The following is a 17,707-nucleotide window of genomic DNA, read 5'->3' as shown; positions in this document are numbered from 1 at the left end:
GAGCCCGGCCTCCCCGCGGAGTACGAGGAGATAGCCCGACGCGGCTTCTTCGACGAGGACGCCCTGCGGTGGGCGCGGGACGACTACCTCCGCGATGAGATGGTCCGGCAGCGCCGGGCCCTTGAGGAGATCACCGCCCGCAAGCGTGGGCGCGAGGACGAGCACGGCGTCGTGGTCCTCGACAGCGACGACGACGACGACGCCCCCGGACCGTCCAACCCGCCGCGCCAACCAGGGGAGGGATGCAGCAGGGACGGCGGAGGCGTAGGCGGGGGCGACGACGACGACGACGACTACACGCGGTTCTACAGCCTCCTCGGCATGTAGAACCGCGTGGACGGGCGGCGAGGGAGACGGCGGGGGTAGCCCGCGGTAGTTTTTTTTTCTTTTTTTGTAAAATATATTTAAGTTTGAACGAACTCGTCGATGTTTGCGTTAAATTTGAGTCATGTTTGCGCTGTTTTTGATTTTTTTGACTAACCGTGGACGCCGTGACTGGGGGGCATCACGCCCCCAGTGCGCGGTTTAGCGCCAGTGCGCTTCCAGGAGGCGATTTTTTGTCTTTCCTGAAGGGCCAACGGCTGGAGATGCCCTTAGGTGGTGGAGAGGAGAGGCACGGCGGCCTGGGTTTGGCCTCCTCTGCTCCGCCCGCACGCCCGCCATGTGAAGCACGGCCGCGCGTGGGGTGTGGTGTGGGGGCGCGGCGCGGCGCGGGAACGGACGGCGCGGGTGGCCTCTGGCTCGACGGCCACACGTCCCGTCGTCTACGGTCTACGGTGTGGCCGCTCCCTTTCCGGCCCGTGTTGTTTTGCGCTTTTGGTTGGCGGCCGTCCATGTCGCCCGGACTCGGACCCGGCAGCTAGCTAGCTCCTACTAGCTGGAGAGTGGAGAGTGGAGAGTGACCCGGCTGAGTGAGACTCACGTAGCCGTCGTCACGTCTCGCGTGGTCTGTGGCTCTGCGGAGAATCATTCGAGCCATCCTGTGCGTCGGGGAGTGTAGTGTGGTCTCGGAAGCACCTAACGTGTCCCTGGTGCAACGCGTGTCAAGGTGGTTCCGGATGGGAGGTACACGAGTGGGTGGGTGGTGTGTGGTACCTTCTAGAGCGTCGCAAACCTCAGACACACAAGGAGACTTTATGGGAACTAGTTTAATGCCCGTGCGTTGCCACGGGGTAGCGATCAAATAATTGTTTTGTTGAACATGATGGCATGTTGTCGCTTCTTCCATCCTGGATAATTGTCTTTGATCTTGTATTTCTATGAATATATAATATTTATCGATTCAAAATAATATTTTGATTTGTATTACTGAATGCCTTGGTCAAAACAATGGCTCGTGCGTCACACGGGATAAAAATATATTGCTATCAAACAATTAGTCTAATTCAAAAATAATGTCACTCGTTCGCATAATCATGGTGCCTTTTTTTATCCACCTTCCTTTTGCAAGTCGACAGACATATTCCTTCCCAGCCGTCCTTCCCCCATCTTTGTTCAAGCAACGATGGTTGAACCCTCTTTTCGTAATCTTGTACTTGTAAGAGAAAATCAAATCAATTGATTATTTGTTCTTTTTTTATGGACCAACCAGTTGAATATTCAAGATCATAATTTAGTCCTTCAATTTTCACTCGTTTTTTTTTATTTTGCCAGTTATCTTCTCGTTTTCATCAGTTCAATAGTCAGTCGTATTGCCTTACCATCACTTGGGAACCTTCGTGAAACTTCGGAGGATTTGTGAAATCAATAGTGTTTCGCTTGCATTAAAGGTGGCTAATAAAAGCAATAGGTAGACGCATGGAGATACATTTTGAGTGTGAAATGGTACTCATGTATTGTATATTTCTTATTAAGAAATAATAACAGACTAAAACAAATCCCCTCCCTCTCCCGGCCTCCATCTCCATAATAAAAAAAGCCTACCATGAAGAAACTTAATACAACTGAATTATGCTACATGGTCTATTTTGCTTAGTTGGCTTGAGGCTTCAACGAAATAAAATTTTAAACGCTTGTCTTCATCTAATCTAATCTTGCGCGAAGGCCGTCCATTTCAGCTGTAACTGCTTTGCCACCGGCCAACCATGGTGTAGAAATATGTGTATTAGCCATTGAAGCTACACCCGGCATGGATTTGGCTCTCAACATGGATGTTGACCTAATTTATTCAGCATGTTGAAAGGATATGCACCACACAATTATAACTGAATGTCAAAATTGCAGTAAGAACATGTACTGTTGAACCTATAAAAAACATATAAGGAAACTCTGAAATTGTAGTATAAGATTAGGTAACCTTGGACTATATTTACATTTACTTGAAGCTGCAAAACTCATAAGAAAATGGAAGACAGTATTGTGCAGGTACAGAATGGGCATCCCTTGTGAGAAAGCAAGCCCACACAGAGAGAGACATCTTTCTCTCCACTCCACCTTCATTCTTGTGACCATGGCTGCCCTCTCTTTAAGATCTCGTACTACAGAATCCTTGCACCTTTGAAATTCAACAGGAGACCACCTAATCTGAAGCGTTTAATGTATATAAGCAATAGGTTGCAGAACTAACAATAGCAAAAATTATGACATTTTTAGTCTATTTATTCCAAAAAAAATGTTCTGGCAGCCAAAACATTTACAAGAAGATGAGCTAGTTTGTTGTGGTGAACGAAATACTCTTTAGTTTACATTTGCTGATTGAAACATAATTGGGTCAGTGTTGATTCCCCAGAGTTCCCGATCAGGCACATGCCAGGATTCTGATGCACACATAATTGTTTACACACCAATTAAAACTCTTCTATTCACTCAACTTCTTCCAACGAATAGAACTATTTTTAACCATGAATTTTCTTCTATATAGTTTTCCATTCAATCGAGAAAAAAAAAATCGATGTGCCCTTTTATTATTTTAGAAACACAAGTCCCACACACTGCAATGGCACAATTCAGCAGGCAATAGTTCGATTCAGGCTCGCGATGATTTCTTTTCAGATAATAGAAAAACTTAAGGGGCTTCTGTATGTTACTGCTTACCTTTAATTTGGATATATCCTGCGCGCCATGTACTGTATGGCATATAGAGGGCAACCTAGCTTACTGCTGTTGAACACACCCTGCACTGCCTACCCATACTTCGCCATGGTACTGTCGGGCCAACCAATGGTACCGCTGGGCACTGGCAACAAAAATTCCAACCAAAGACCCATCCAAGAAAGAAATCAAAGGAAAAACGCTAGTACCATACAGACCAGGACAGATGACGCTGCACTCCCTGTTGTTGCCGGAGCCGCCGAGGTGGTTCATCCCGCTTCGAGAGGATCACCCAAAAGCTTCGTGTCCGCCTGCACAACGAAGATGGTGGTCGTCATCTTACTCCAGCGGAGGCCCGGAACGGCGAGAGCCTATCACCGAGACAAATCAGAGGGAGGACCGGAGCGAGGGAGCAGGAGACTGCTGCTGGTAGCTGAGAGCCGGAGACCCGAGCATGTGCCCCATGAGCTTGCACAAGGCCTGGAGGGGTGCGGGGATGTTGATGGCGGCGGTGGCTGCTCGAGTTCCTGCAGGCAGAGTCTTGATCGAGGGGAGCGAATGCAAGGTTGCGGGCTCGTGGGGGTCGTGGCCAAGGAGCAGCGCCTCCAGGCCGAGAGGCCCCTGCGTCGTGGGAACGGAGTGGGATCGATCGTGGGAAAATCAGTTGGGCGTACTGAACGGGGGACGTCGGTACATGGAAAAAAATAGAGTGGCAACGGGGAAGGAAGCTGGTTGAACCATCACGACGACGGCAGATTGCCCTTTAATAGTAGTATATATTTAGACCGCTCCCACGCCCGCTTTTGACTGCCTGTCCCAGCCAAACCCTTCTTCCCTCGCCCGCACGCGTTCCTGTCCGGCGTCAGCTGTTCGCATTCATGCCGCTGTAAAGCACGCTGCTCCACATTGAAGACGGCTTAGTGCGGACGCGACCTTTCACTGCCTCCGCCGTTGAAGCGGTGCGCCGCCCGAAGGCGCCGCCCGCTACACGCTCGGCTGAGCATGCCTTCTCGCCGCATTCAAACACCTTCATTAAACCCGCCTGGAAGCCGAGGAACCTAACCCAGGCACACGTCCGTTCACGAGCGGGCCGACATTAAATGCAACACCCAGCAAGTTCCTCCCGCCCGCCCTTTATTTAAGCGAGGCCAGAATCACACCACCAAGTTCGCTCCCCATCCCCTCCTTCCACCATTTTCTCCACCCTTTCGATGGCTCCAGACGAGTAGGAAGAGCAGTGCTCTGGCATAAAGCAGGCTGGGGTTCATCGCAATGGCGGAGCCAGGGGTATTCTTGGGCATTCCATGGAATACCCATGATTTGGCCCAATAAAAAATCAGATATACATATCCATTCTTCAGGCTCCAGCCCAGGCAACAGGCCACGCGAAGTCGAGCCCACGGCACGCAGCCCTCAACTCGTTCACCAACAGAATCGACCTAGCTGCCGCTGCCGGCGTCGGCGCTGCAGCGACAACCGCACCAGCCACCAGCACGGCAGCACCTCCAAGCGTCCAGCCATCCGCAAGTCCCATTCTCTCGGCTACTCTGCTCGCGGCCTCGCGCTCGTCCCCTCGTTGGTTGTGACTGTATAGCAGCAACAGTAAATTGACTTAGAAAAGTATGCTCCTGAACCTGCAAACAACAATTAACATGAGCAGCAAATAGATTACATAGGCAGTTATCCTACATATGAATTTTTGTACAGGATTATTGAGAAGAATACGATTTCTCAAATCGGTTCGATCCTCTCCAAAGGAAGTTTAGAAAAAAAAGGGCAACCTGGTGCATGTAGCTCCCGCTTGCGCAGGGTCCAGGGAAGGGTCCGACCACTTTGGGTCTATAGTACGCAGCCTTTCCCTACATTTCTGTAAGAGGCTCACAGTGCAAAAAAAAAAGAGGTGTGAAAGAGCAGATTTAGCTGAATCGCTCCTGGGGCTTTCTACCCGAGGGAGCTTAGTGATTTAGTATACATTTACATTGCATTGCAAAAAAAAAAATTACAATGAATACCCAGCACCAAATTCCTGGCTCCGCCACCGGTTCATCGCCTGGACCGAGGGAGGAAGTTGCCGCTCCAAACCGGCGCGTGGTTCAACACTTCGTCGTTCCAAGCCAGCTCGTGGAGGAGCATCGAGTTGCTCCAGGACAACACGATGGCAAATGCATCGTCACAGTCGTGGACGACGTCGCGTCGTACTGCGCATCCTAGGCCTACGTTGCTGCATCTCGTGCCTGCGACCGTGCCATCTGTCGTCAACGCGCGCATAACTACACCTTGCCGGCAGAGAAAGATCTCGGCTACACGAAGATCGACGAGTCGATGGATGTCGTGTCCGTCTTGGCAACTTCAAGGGAAAGAAGAATACGCCAGGCCGCCACCGCTTGGGTCCCAAAATGGCCACTGCCGGTACGTCGTCGGCTTGTACAACCGGTCGGGTCAGCCTAGGCTCCACGAAAGTGGAGCCCCCTTCCCCTCTGGCTAAAGCACCCTCTTTGTCACTTCGATGAGTGGCACAACCGGACATAGTGAAGATACGGGGGAAGAATATACATCCGCGGCTCCCGACAGTCCATGAGCGGGCTGCTGGACATGAGGATGACAAAGTGACCCTCCGCAGCCGGTCATAGACTAGTGTAGTTGTAGCGATCCGACCTTAGTCGGTCAAATCTCTATGTATAAGTGTCATTCCTGGATCGGTAATGCTGACACACACAGTACTCGAGGATTTATAATAGAGTTCAATCACACACTTATTACATCGAATGTCTCAAAGAGAGTACTTATTACAATAATATGGCTGAAGGCCATCTAAGTAAGATAACAGCGGAAGTTTCGAAGGTAAACGAGTCCATCAACTCCAACGACATAGCTGAGTGCATGAGAACGCCCTAGCGCACCTTACTCTTGAAAACTCTGCAACATAATACGTTGCAGCCTGTGTAGGTCGGCACATGGAATATGCTGGCAAGATAACACTATAGAGTAATGAACAAGTAACAGTTATAACTATATGCATATATGGCCGGTGGAGGCTCTATGGTTATCTTTTGCATAAAGCTAGTTTTCCCCTACAACAAAGGAATATATTTTTATGTAACTACAAAGTTTGTTGAAAACATTGAGAATGGTAACCCCATCTCAACCCCAAATTAATAATCATTAACCCCAACAAGTTAATTAAGTAAAGTGATGAGATCAACATAGAAATTCAAGCACCAGATACTCAAGATGTCCATAACCGGGGACACGGCTAACCATGATTAGTTTATACACTTTGTAGAGGTTTGCGCATTTTTCCTCACAAGACTCGATCTCCTCTGTTGTATTTCTCACACTGCATGGTGTTTGAGAAACAGATGACCGAGACACAGTCTTTCCTAAGAGGTCATCTTAACCGATAGATAGGCCGGTACACCTACAATCCCCTACATCTGCTAGCCCATTATGGAAAGGTTTCCCACAACTTACTCAACTATGCCAGAGTCCATAATGGCTTGTGGCTGCACACGAAAGTTTCTAGCATGAATAACATAATGATCCCTTTGAGCCTAGGTGGCGAACCATAGGAAAAATCACACAGATACCCCGGGATTCTCCTTTGGACAACACTGGATTTCCCCAGGTGCCCACAAACCAATCCACCCAGATGTGTGTTAAAGTAGCCACCTTAAGTAAACCCTTAGTCCTTAATAATACTCACAACTGTCATGAATCACTCAAACTAAACCACATCTACGAGCATAGCATAGCAAAGTATAATAAGCGTAACGTAGTAACTCCCAAGGTTTGAATAAAAGAGCAATAGGCACTACCTCAACAGCTACTTCCCAAATACCCACATGTTAAACAGATCCTACTCATGCAATGTTTAAGGATTGAGATTAATGCATAAAAACTGGGTAATAAGGGATATGATCAAAGTGTTACTTGCCTTGCTGACGATCTGAAAACCCTAATGACTCGTAGTAGCACGCTTCGCACTCCGAAAACTCTATCCTGAACAAACAATAGCATACATGAGCACTCAAGCATAAGATGCAAGGGTAAAACTCAAATGAAAAGATCCAAACTGAAAGTTCAACTGAAGAGCTTCGATTTGCAAAAAGAAACAACCAAATCGGAACAAGGAAACTCAAACTACGATCAAAAAAGTTTGAATTCAAATCTGCTTGCAACCAAATTTTAATTTGTCAAAACCATGTTCAAGTTGGTTATATGGAAAGAGGGGAACAAGACGAAGATTTTGGCATTGGTTTCACTAGATTTGGACGAACGAGCAAAAAGTTGCGAGGGTTTGAAGATTAGGGACTAACTTCTGAGAAAAGTATTCGTGGATAGGTCCCTGGCCGAAAATAAAATAAAAATAAAAACCTATCGAACGAATGTTCGTTAACAGAACCAAACGAACGAACATTGTTCGCTACTGCAGATTAACGGACGAGTGTCCGCAAATTAGATTCGAATGTAAAAATCGAGAAAACCCTAACCCTAAAAAAATAAACCGATCTAAACCGAAGAACCGAAAACGAACCGGCGAACCGAGACGGTTTTTATACCAGTTCACGACGACGGCGGTCAACGGCGGTAGCGGAACCCCGGCAAGGCGGCGAGGCAAAGCAGCGGCGCACAAGCGGGCGGCAGGCGGCGACGGTGGCTGCGGACGAGGTGAGGGAGGAGGCGGCGGGGTGGGTGCGGTATATAAAGGGAGGCGGCGGTGCCTTGCGGGAGGGGCAGCAGCGGCGAAGCTCGGGACTCCTGTCTCGAGTTGGAGAGGGAGGCGGCGGGCGACGCGGGCCGGCCTGCTCGGCTGGGCCTTCGGCCCAGTCGGGCAATGAACTTTTTTGTTAAATAAAATTTCGCCCGAAGAAAATCTTAATATATATATATATAATTCTAAAAATACTAGAAACAATTTTCACCATCTAAACCTATTATTTAGAACAAAGTGAACATTTTCTGGCCTAAAAATGAAATTTTCAAAAATGCATATTTTTCTAATTCAAATAAAATAGCAAATAGAATCCAAATAAAATATAAATTTGATTTTAAAATTTCTTCTCCAATATTCCTCCCTTTTGAAGAAGTCATATTATCTTCACTTTTTTTAATATTGGAAATAATTGGAGAGAAAAATATTAAAATCAAATTGACCCCCTTTTCCAAATTTGAAAAATTCAAATATGAAAAATATGTGAAACCTCCAACTCTCTCCCTGGGGTCCTTGAGTTGCTTAAGATGTCGAGGATCACAACCAAAATGCAAATAAAATATGATATGCATATGATGACCTATGTATGACATCCAAATTGAAAATTATGATGTTACAAACCTACCCCCCTTAAGATGAATCTCGCCCTCGAGATTCAGATTTGCTAGAAAATAGGTGCGGGTGGTCTTTCTGTAGGTCTTCTTCTCTTTCCCAGGTGGCTTCATCCTCAGTATGGTGGCTCCACTGAACTTCACAAAACTTGATAACCTTGTTGCGTGTTACTCGACTGGCAAACTCGAGAATCTTAACGGGTTTCTTCTCGTAGGTCAGATCACTCTCCAACTTAATTGCTTCCGGGGCACTGTATCTCTCAGAGGAATATCGGCCATCTCAGCATGATACTTCTTCAACTGGGAAACGTGAAACACGTTGTGAACTCCTGACAATCCTTCGGGTAACTCCAACTTGTAGGCAACTTCTCCCATACGTTCCAGAATTCGGTATGGTCCTACAAATCTCAGGGCTAACTTTCCTTTAACTCCAAATCGTTTAACTCCTCGGAGTGGTGACACACAAAGATATGCTCGGTCTCCAATTTCATAGACTACCTCCTTGCGTTTAGTATCGGCATAACTCTTCTGTCTGGACTGAGCTACCTTCAATCTATCTCAAATCAACTTAACCTTCTCTTCAGACTCTTTGATCAAATCTGGTCCAAACAACTGACGGTCTCCAACTTCATCCCACATCAACGGTGTCATGTACCTTCTTCTATACAAAGCTTCAAAAGGGGCCATCTTCAAACTAGCCTGATAACTGTTGTTGTATGAGAACTCTTCGTAGGGCAAATTATTGTCCCAACTAGATCCATAAACTAGCGCACAAGCTTTCAACATGTCCTCCAAAATCTGATTGACTCTCTCGGTCTGTCCATCATTCTGCGGACGAAAGGATGTACTGAACTCTAGCCTAGTACCCAAAGTGTGGTGCAGCTGATTCCAAAACTTCGAGGTAAACTGTATCCCTCTATCTGATATGATGGTCCTCGGAACTCCATGCAGACATACGATCCTGGTCTTATATATCTTGGCCAACTTTGTGCTTGTATATGTGGTTTTCACCGGGATAAAGTGAGCCACTTTGGTCAAGCGATCAACTACTACCCAGATTGAGTCATATCCTGATCTGGTCCTGGGTAATTCGATGATGTAATCCATGCCAAGTTTATCCCACTTCCAATCGGGTATCTGCATAGGCTGTAATAATCCGGCTGGCTTTTGATGTTCTGCCTTCACTCTCTAACATACATCACATACTGCTACATACTCGGCAATATCCTTCTTCATACCTGTCCACCAGAAACGTTCCTTCAAATCCAAATACATCTTGGTGTTTCCAGGGTGAATCGAGTATGGTGAGTCATGGGCTTCCTGAAGTATTAACCTCCTAATCTCCGCATTATTGGGCACATAGACACGATCCTCAAACCATAAGGTTTCGTGCTCATCCTCACGGATACCTTTGGCTTTTCCTTTGCTCATCTTGTCCTTTATCTCAGCAATTTCCTTATCATCCTTTTGAGCTTCTCGAATCTTTCCCAATAATGTAGACTGAACCTCCATTGCTGCAACAAAACCTCTTGGAACTATCTCCAACCAAAGTTCCTTGAGATCGTCTACTAACTCATGCGGTAATATAATCCTCCGCTTACGAGGGTATTGGCATAACTCTTGCAGCTCAAAGCGTCTGGTACGACATTGGCCTTTCCTGGATGATAATGCAACTTCATATCATAATCCTTTATGAGCTCCAACCATCTCCTCTGCCTGAGATTCAACTCCTTCTACATGAAAATGTACTTCAAACTCTTGTGATCCGTGTACACATCACAACGGTTTCCAATTAGAAAATGTCTCCAGGTCTTGAGTGCATGTACTACAGCTACTAACTCCAAATCATGCGTGGCATAATTCAAATCGTGAGGTCGAAGCTGTCGTGAGGCATATGAAACATCTCTTCCGTCTTTCATAAGTACACCTCCATGTCCCAAGAGAGAAGCGTCGCAATACACCTAGAAATCCTTGCGTATATCCGAAAGAATCAGCACTGGGGCTGTAACCAAACGTTTCTTCAACTCCTGAAAACTGGCCACACAATCCTTGGTCCATTTGAATTTGGTGTCCTTCTTCAACAATTCAGTCATGGGTTTCGCAATTTTGGAAAAATTCTCAATAAATCTCCGATAGTATGCTGCGAGTCCCAGAAAACTATGGATCTCTCCAACTGAGGTGGATGCCAACCACTCAGTGACAGACTAAACCTTGGTAGGTGAGGGAATCCTGGACTAAGGGGTCCTCGGGCGTCCGACCTATTAGCCATGGGCCGGACTGATGGGCTGTGAAGATACGAAGACCGAAGACTGCACCCGTGTCCAGATGGGACTCTCCTTGGCGTGGAAGGCAAGCTTGGCGACCGGATATGTAGATTTCCTTCTTTGTAACCGACCTTGTCTAACCCTAGATCCTCCCGGTGTCTATATAAACCGGAGGACTTAGTCCGGATAGGATACACATTACCATAGCCATACAAGCTAGACCTCTAGGGTTTAGCCATTACGATCTCGAGGTAGATCAACTCTTGTAATACTCATATTCATCAATATCAATCAAGCACGACGTAGGGTATTACCTCCATAGAGAGGGCCCGAACCTGGGTAAACACCGTGTCCCTTGTCTCCTATTACCATCGACCTTAGACGCACAGTTCGGGTCCCCTACCCGAGATCCGCCGGTTTTGACACCGACATTGGTGCTTTCATTGAGAGTTCCACTATGCTGTCGCCAAAAGGTTTGATGGCCCCTTCAATCATCCATAATGACGCTGTCCAAGGAGAAACTTTCCCCCCGGATAGATCTTCGTGTTCGGCGGCTTCGCACTGCAGGCCAATTCGTTTGACCATCTAGAGCAGATTGAAAGCTACGCCCCTGGCCATCAGGTCAGATTCGGAAGCTTGAACTACGTTGCGGACACCCGTGGAGACTTGATCGTCGCCGGATTCGAGACCACGGTAGCCACTCCCGGTCACCCCGATGATCATGACCTAAATCTGTCATCAGGCTACATCCAGGAGATGGCTCCTGTAACCGCTCTGGCCCTAGATCCAGAGCAAGCTGCGCCACCCAAGGACAGGAGGATCAACCCCACCATGGAGGCCACAGATTCCACGGTGTTGGAGCCACATATAGACTTAACCTCTCATGACGTCTCTGTCAGCGGAACTCCGGACTGGTCTCCGGCCGTTAGTTCCGAACCACATGAGCCCGCGGACGCCGAGCTTCATCGTTTATCGATCTTTGAATTCAGCGCCGCAGACATCTTCCAGCACTCGCCTTTGGGCGATGTGCTAAACTCGTTAAAGAACCTGTCCTTGATAGAGGACTCACAGCCGAACTATATCCGGCTCGAACTAGGGGCTGACGGTGGAGAATTTTGCTTCCCACCCGCCACCCACTTCATAGCCACGGCCGAGGATTTGACTGACGAACTTGACTACGACTCCGAGGACATTGACGGTATGGACGACGATGCCGGAGAAGAAGAGGTCCAGAACCCGTCGTTCACCGGACGCTGGACGGCCACTTCCTCGTATGATGTATACATGGTGGATGCACCAAAGCAGAACAACGGCGAGGACAAGGAAGATCCAACTGAGGATAAACCTTCTGAAATATAGTCCAAGCGCTGGCGTCAGCGGCGCCGCTCTAAGTCACGCCGTAGCAAAGACATCAGTACCGGCACAGGAGAAGACAACACTCCAGAAGGTGCCGAAGACAAAGAAGACCCCGTCAATACAGCTAATGAACAAGATGAACGGGAAGACGGGCAGGTTAGCCCCGGTAAACAGACCATGCATGAAGATTCGGAGGACGATAACTACCTTCCGCTCTCCGAGGACGAGGTGAGACTCGGCACCGAGGATTTCATCGTGCCTGAGGAACCTCTTGAGCAGGAGTGCTTCAAGCGCCAGCTAATTGCCACCGCAAGGAGCCTGAAAAAGAAGTAGCAGTAGCTTCAAGCTGACCAAGATCTGCTCAATGATAAATGGACCGATGTCCTAACAGCCGAAGAGTATGGCCTCAAGCGCCCAACCAAAAGCTACCCAAAGCGCAAACCGCTACCTTAGTTTGATGAGGAGGCGCCGAACTACATACCTCCATCGTACAATGCAGCGGACCGACCACCACGTGGTGGAGTCAAAATGGCAACTCACACCGAACACCATCCAGCCCCGCCTCAACGCACAGGCAGAGGTAAATTAGCCCATGGGCATACATACAACCTCCGGCAAACCCTGAACAATAAACCAGGACACACTAGATCTATCTACGGATCGCGAGGTGATACGTCTCCAATGTATCTACTCCCTCCTTCCATCTATATAGGGCCTAATGCGTTTTTTCGAGGCTAACTTTGACCAAATGTTAGAGCAATAATATATGACATGCAACTTACACAAAGCACATCATCAAATTCGTATGTGAAAGGAGCTTTCAATGATATAATTTTCACATTATGCATGTCATGTGGTATTAATTTTATCAATAGTCAAAGGCGGTCTTGAAAAACGCATTAGGCCCTATATAGATGGAAGGAGGGAGTATAATTTTTGATTGCCCCGTGCTATATTATCTACTGTTTTGGACATTATTGGGCTTTATTTTCCACTTTTATATTATTTTTGGGACTAACCTATTAACCGGAGGCCCAGCCCAGAATTGCTGTTTTTTGCCTGTTTTAGGGTTTCGAAGAAAAGGAATATCAAACGGAATGAAACCTTCGGGAACATGATTTTCTTAACAAACAAGACTCGGGAGACTTGGACCCTACGTCAAGACACAGAAGAGGAGGCCACGAGGTAGGGGGGCGCGCCCACCCCTACCAGGCGCGCCCTCCACCCTCATGGGCTCCCTATTGCTCCACTGACGTACTCCTTCCTCCTATATATATGTACGTACGCCCAAACGATCAGATACGGAGCCAAAACCCTAATTCCACCGCCGCAACTTTCTGTATCCACGAGATCCCATCTTGGGGCCTGTTTCGGAGCTCCGTCGGAGGGGGCATCGATCACGGAGGGCTTCTACATCAACACCATAGCCTCTCCGATGAAGTGTGAGTAGTTTACCTCAGACCTACGGGTCCATAGTTATTAGCTAGACGGCTTCTTCTCTCTTTTTGGATCTCAATACAATGTTCTCCCCCTCGCTCGTGGAGAACTATTCGATGTAATCTTCTTTTTGCGGTGTGTTTGTTGAGACCGATGAATTGTGGGTTTATGATCAAGTCTATCTATGAATAATATTTGAATCTTCTCTGAATTCTTTTATGTATGATTGGTTATATTTGCAAGTCTCTTCAAATTATCAGTTTGGTTTGGCCTACTAGATTGATCTTTCTTGCAATGGGAGAAGTGCTTAGCTTTGGGTTCAATCTTGCGGTGTCCTTTCGCAGTGACAGTAGGGGCAGCAAGGCATGTATTGTATTGTTGCGATCGAGGATAACAAGATGGGGTTTTCATCATATTGCATGAGTCTATCCCTCTACATCATGTAATCTTGCTTAAGGTGTTACTCTGTTTTTAACTTAATACTCTAGATGCATGCTGGATAGCGGTCGATGAGTGGAGTAATAGTAGTAGATGCAGGCAGGAGTCGGTGTACTTGTCTCGGACGTGATGCCTATATACATGATCATACCTAGATATTCTCATAACTATGCTCAATTCTGTCAATTGCTCAACAATAATTTGTTCACCCACCGTAGAATACCTATGCTCTCGAGAGAAGCCACTAGTGAAACCTATGGCCCCCGGGTCTATCTTTATCATATTAATCCCCTACTACTTAGTTATTTCCTTTGCTCTTTACTTTGCCTTTATTTTACTTTGCATCTTTATCACAAAAATACAAAAAATATTATCTTATCATATCTATCAGATCTCACTCTCGTAAGTGGCTGTGTAGGGATTGCCAACCCCTATTCGCGTTGGTTGCGAGGATTTATTTGTTTTGTGCAGGTACGAGGGACTCACGTGTAGCCTCCTACTGGATCGATACCTTGGTTCTAAAAAACTGAGGGAAATACTTACGCTACTTTGCTACATCATCCCTTCCTCTTCGGGGAAAACCAAGGCAGTGCTCAAGAGGTAGCATGAGGGCGTGCCTCAACACGCGACGACGGCTACCTATTCGGACGTGACAAACTTAGTCACGCGCGGGCTGAAAACCGCAGACGGACTCCATCCGAGCTACATCGTGATACGGCCCGATATAGAGGCACCACACACCCTCATTGCTTCACTAATGAGGTCCTGGATCATGAATTCCCATAAGGGTTCAAACCTGTGAATATAGAATCATATGATGGGACCACGGACCCCGCGGTGTGGATTGAAGACTTCACTCTCCATATTCATATGGCCTGCGACGATGACCTCCATGCCATCAAATACCTCCCTTTAAAACTCAAAGGGCTAGCTCGGCACTAGCTCAACAGTTTGCCTGCAAATTCTATTGGCAGCTGGGAGGACTTGGAAGAGGCCTTCCTCGATAACTTCCAAAGTACATATGTTCGACCTCCAGACGTTGATGACTTAAGCCATATACTTCAACAGCCCGGAGAGTCCGCCAGGAAATTCTAGACTAGGTTCTTAACTAAAAAGAACCAAATCGTCGATTGTCCGGATGCCGAAGCCCTAGCAGCCTTCAAACACAGTATCCGCGACGAATGGCTCGCTCGCCACCTCGGCCAAGAAAAGCCAAAATCCATGGCAGCCCTCAGGACACTCATGACCCGCTTTTGTGCGGGCGAGGACAGTTGGTTGGCCCGTAGCAAAAACAATGCAAGCAACGCCGGCACCCCTGAAGCTAAAACTAGCAAAGACAAGTCTCGATGCAACAGGTACAAGCATCGAAACAACAGTGATAACACCGAGGACATGACAGTCAATGCCGGATTCAGGGGCCCTAAGTCCGGTCAGCGGAAGAAGCCGTTCCAAAAGAACAATTCAGGCCCATCCAACTTAGACCGCATACTCGATCATCCGTGCCAGATTCATGGCACCCCAGACAAACCACCCAATCATACAAATAGAGATTGCTGGGTTTTTAAACAGGCTGGCAAATTAAACACCGAGAATAGGGAAAAGGGATCGCAAAGCGAGGACGATAACGAAGAGCCCGAGCAACCGAACACAGGGGGACAGAAGAAGTTTCCCCCTCAGGTCAAAACGGTGAACAAGATATATGCTACCCACATCCCCAAGAGGGAGCGCAAGCGTGCGCTCAGGGACATCTACACGATAGAGCCAGTCGCCCCAAAATTTAATCCATGGTCGTCATGCCCGATCACTTTTGATCGCCGGGATCATCCGACCAGTATCTGGCACGGTGGCTCGGCTGCACTGGTCTTAGACCCAATAATTGATGGGTTCCACGTGACTCGCGCCTTATGGACGGAGGTATGATACGTCTCCAACGTATCTATAATTTTTGATTGTTCCATGCTATATCATATTCTGTTTTGGACATTATTGGGCTTTATTATACACTTTTATATTATTTTTGGGACTAACCTATTAACCGGAGGCCCAGCCCAGAATTGCTGTTTTTTGCCTATTTTAGGGTTTTGCAGAAAAAGAATATCAAACGGAGTCCAAACGGAATGAAACCTTCGGGAACATGATTTTCCGAACGAACATGATCCAGAGGACTTGGACCCTACGTCAAGCAATCAACGAGGAAGGCACGAGGTAGGGGGCGCGCCTACCCCCCCAGGCACGCCCTCCACCCTCATGGGCCCCCTGTTGCTCCACCGACGTACTCCTTCCTCCTATATATACCTACGTACCCCCAAACTACCAGATACGGAGCAAAAACCCTAATTCCACCATCGTAACTTTCTGTATCCACGAGATCCCATCTTGGGGCCTTTTTGCGGAGCTCCGCCGGAGGGGGCATCGATCACGAAGGGCTTCTACATCAACACCATAGCCCCTCTGATGAAGTGTGAGTAGTTTACTTCAGACCTACGGGTCCATAGTTATTAGCTAGATGGCTTCTTCTCTCTTTTTGGATCTCAATACAAAGTTCTCCCCTCTCTTGTGGAGATCTATTCGATGCAATCTTCTTTTGCGGTGTGTTTGCTGAGACCGATGAATTGTGGGTTTATGATCAAGTTTATCTATGAACAATATTTGAATCCTCTCTGAATTCTTTTATGTATGATTGGTTATCTTTGCAAGTCTCTTCGAATTATCAGTTTGGTTTGGCCTACTAGATTGATCTTTCTTGCAATAGGAGAAGTGCTTAGCTTTGGGTTTAATCTTGCGGTGTCCTTTCCAAGTGACAGCAGGGGCAGCAGGGCATGTATTGTATTGTTGCCATCGAGGATAACAAGATGGGGTTTATATCATATTGCATGAGTTTATCCCTCTACATCATGTCATCTTGCTTAAAGCGTTACTCTGTTCTCTTGAACTTAATACTCTAGATGCATGCTGGATAGTGGTCGATGTGTGGAGTAATAGTAGTAGATGCAGGCAGGAGTCGGTCTACTTATCTCGCACGTGATGCCTATATACATGATCATACCTAGATATTCTCATAACTATGCTCAATTCTGTCAATTTCTCAACAGTAATTTGTTCACCCACCGTAAATACTCGAGGTTGTCTTCGGATCTCCGGACAACTTCCGAAGCAAGGAGTTAATCTTCGATATCGTCCCATTTCGCAGCGGCTATCACGCACTGCTCGGACGAACTGCGTTCGCTTAATTCAATGCAGTACCACACTATGCTTATCTCAAGCTCAAGATTCCCGGTCCATGCGGCGTCATAACAGTCAACGGAAATACGGAACGCTCCCTTCGTACAGAAGAGCACACAGCTGCCTTAGCAGCAGAAGTATAGAGCGGCCTTCTCAAGCAGAACCTTAACTCGGCTGCCGAGCCCACAAACACCGTTAAGAGGGTTCGAACTACTCTACAGCAGGAGAGCTCGGCTCGTCAGGAGCTCGACTAGCAATTCGGCCTTCGTCGCAGTTCCGATCAAGTGGTGGCATTCATGCCGCGCATACATAACTACGCGCTCAAAATCCCATGGGCATCGACGGAGGCATAGCTAGCTTGTGGTCCGTAGTACGGGTCAACCGACGTCGGATACACATATACTTTCATTTTTACTTATTTCCTTTTCAGGTCTCAATCCCACAGGCACCATCTGATGGCCTGGTCATTGGTCCTCTTAAAGGATAAACACACCAAGACAGCGAGAAACACAGACATATGGGGGTCTTTTTAGGTGATTCCGTTAACGATAACTTTACCTGTTTTTCAGGACCCACATGCAGCTCTCCCTTGGTTTCAGCATGTTAAATAGCCTTTTGCTTATCGCACTACCTGTATC

The 17,707-nt window shown here is 47.3% G+C and overlaps 1 long non-coding RNA gene across 1 annotated transcript; it reads right to left on the bottom strand.

The window, feature by feature from the left end:
* Window positions 1-2,226: 2,226 nt before the first annotated feature.
* On the bottom strand, window positions 2,227-3,678 carry LOC123108368 (uncharacterized). The gene is made up of 3 exons (XR_006451886.1): window positions 3,431-3,678; window positions 3,034-3,341; window positions 2,227-2,523 (listed from the first exon to the last, which is right to left on the bottom strand). It is a non-coding gene; the product is annotated as an uncharacterized lncRNA (long non-coding RNA).
* Window positions 3,679-17,707: the final 14,029 nt, after the last annotated feature.

The sequence above is a fragment of the Triticum aestivum genome, chromosome 5A, assembly GCF_018294505.1.
Source record: "Triticum aestivum cultivar Chinese Spring chromosome 5A, IWGSC CS RefSeq v2.1, whole genome shotgun sequence".
Lineage (NCBI taxonomy): Eukaryota > Viridiplantae > Streptophyta > Magnoliopsida > Poales > Poaceae > Triticum > Triticum aestivum.
Note: the sequence above shows the minus strand (reverse complement) of the source record. Positions and strands in the feature narration are given on the sequence as shown.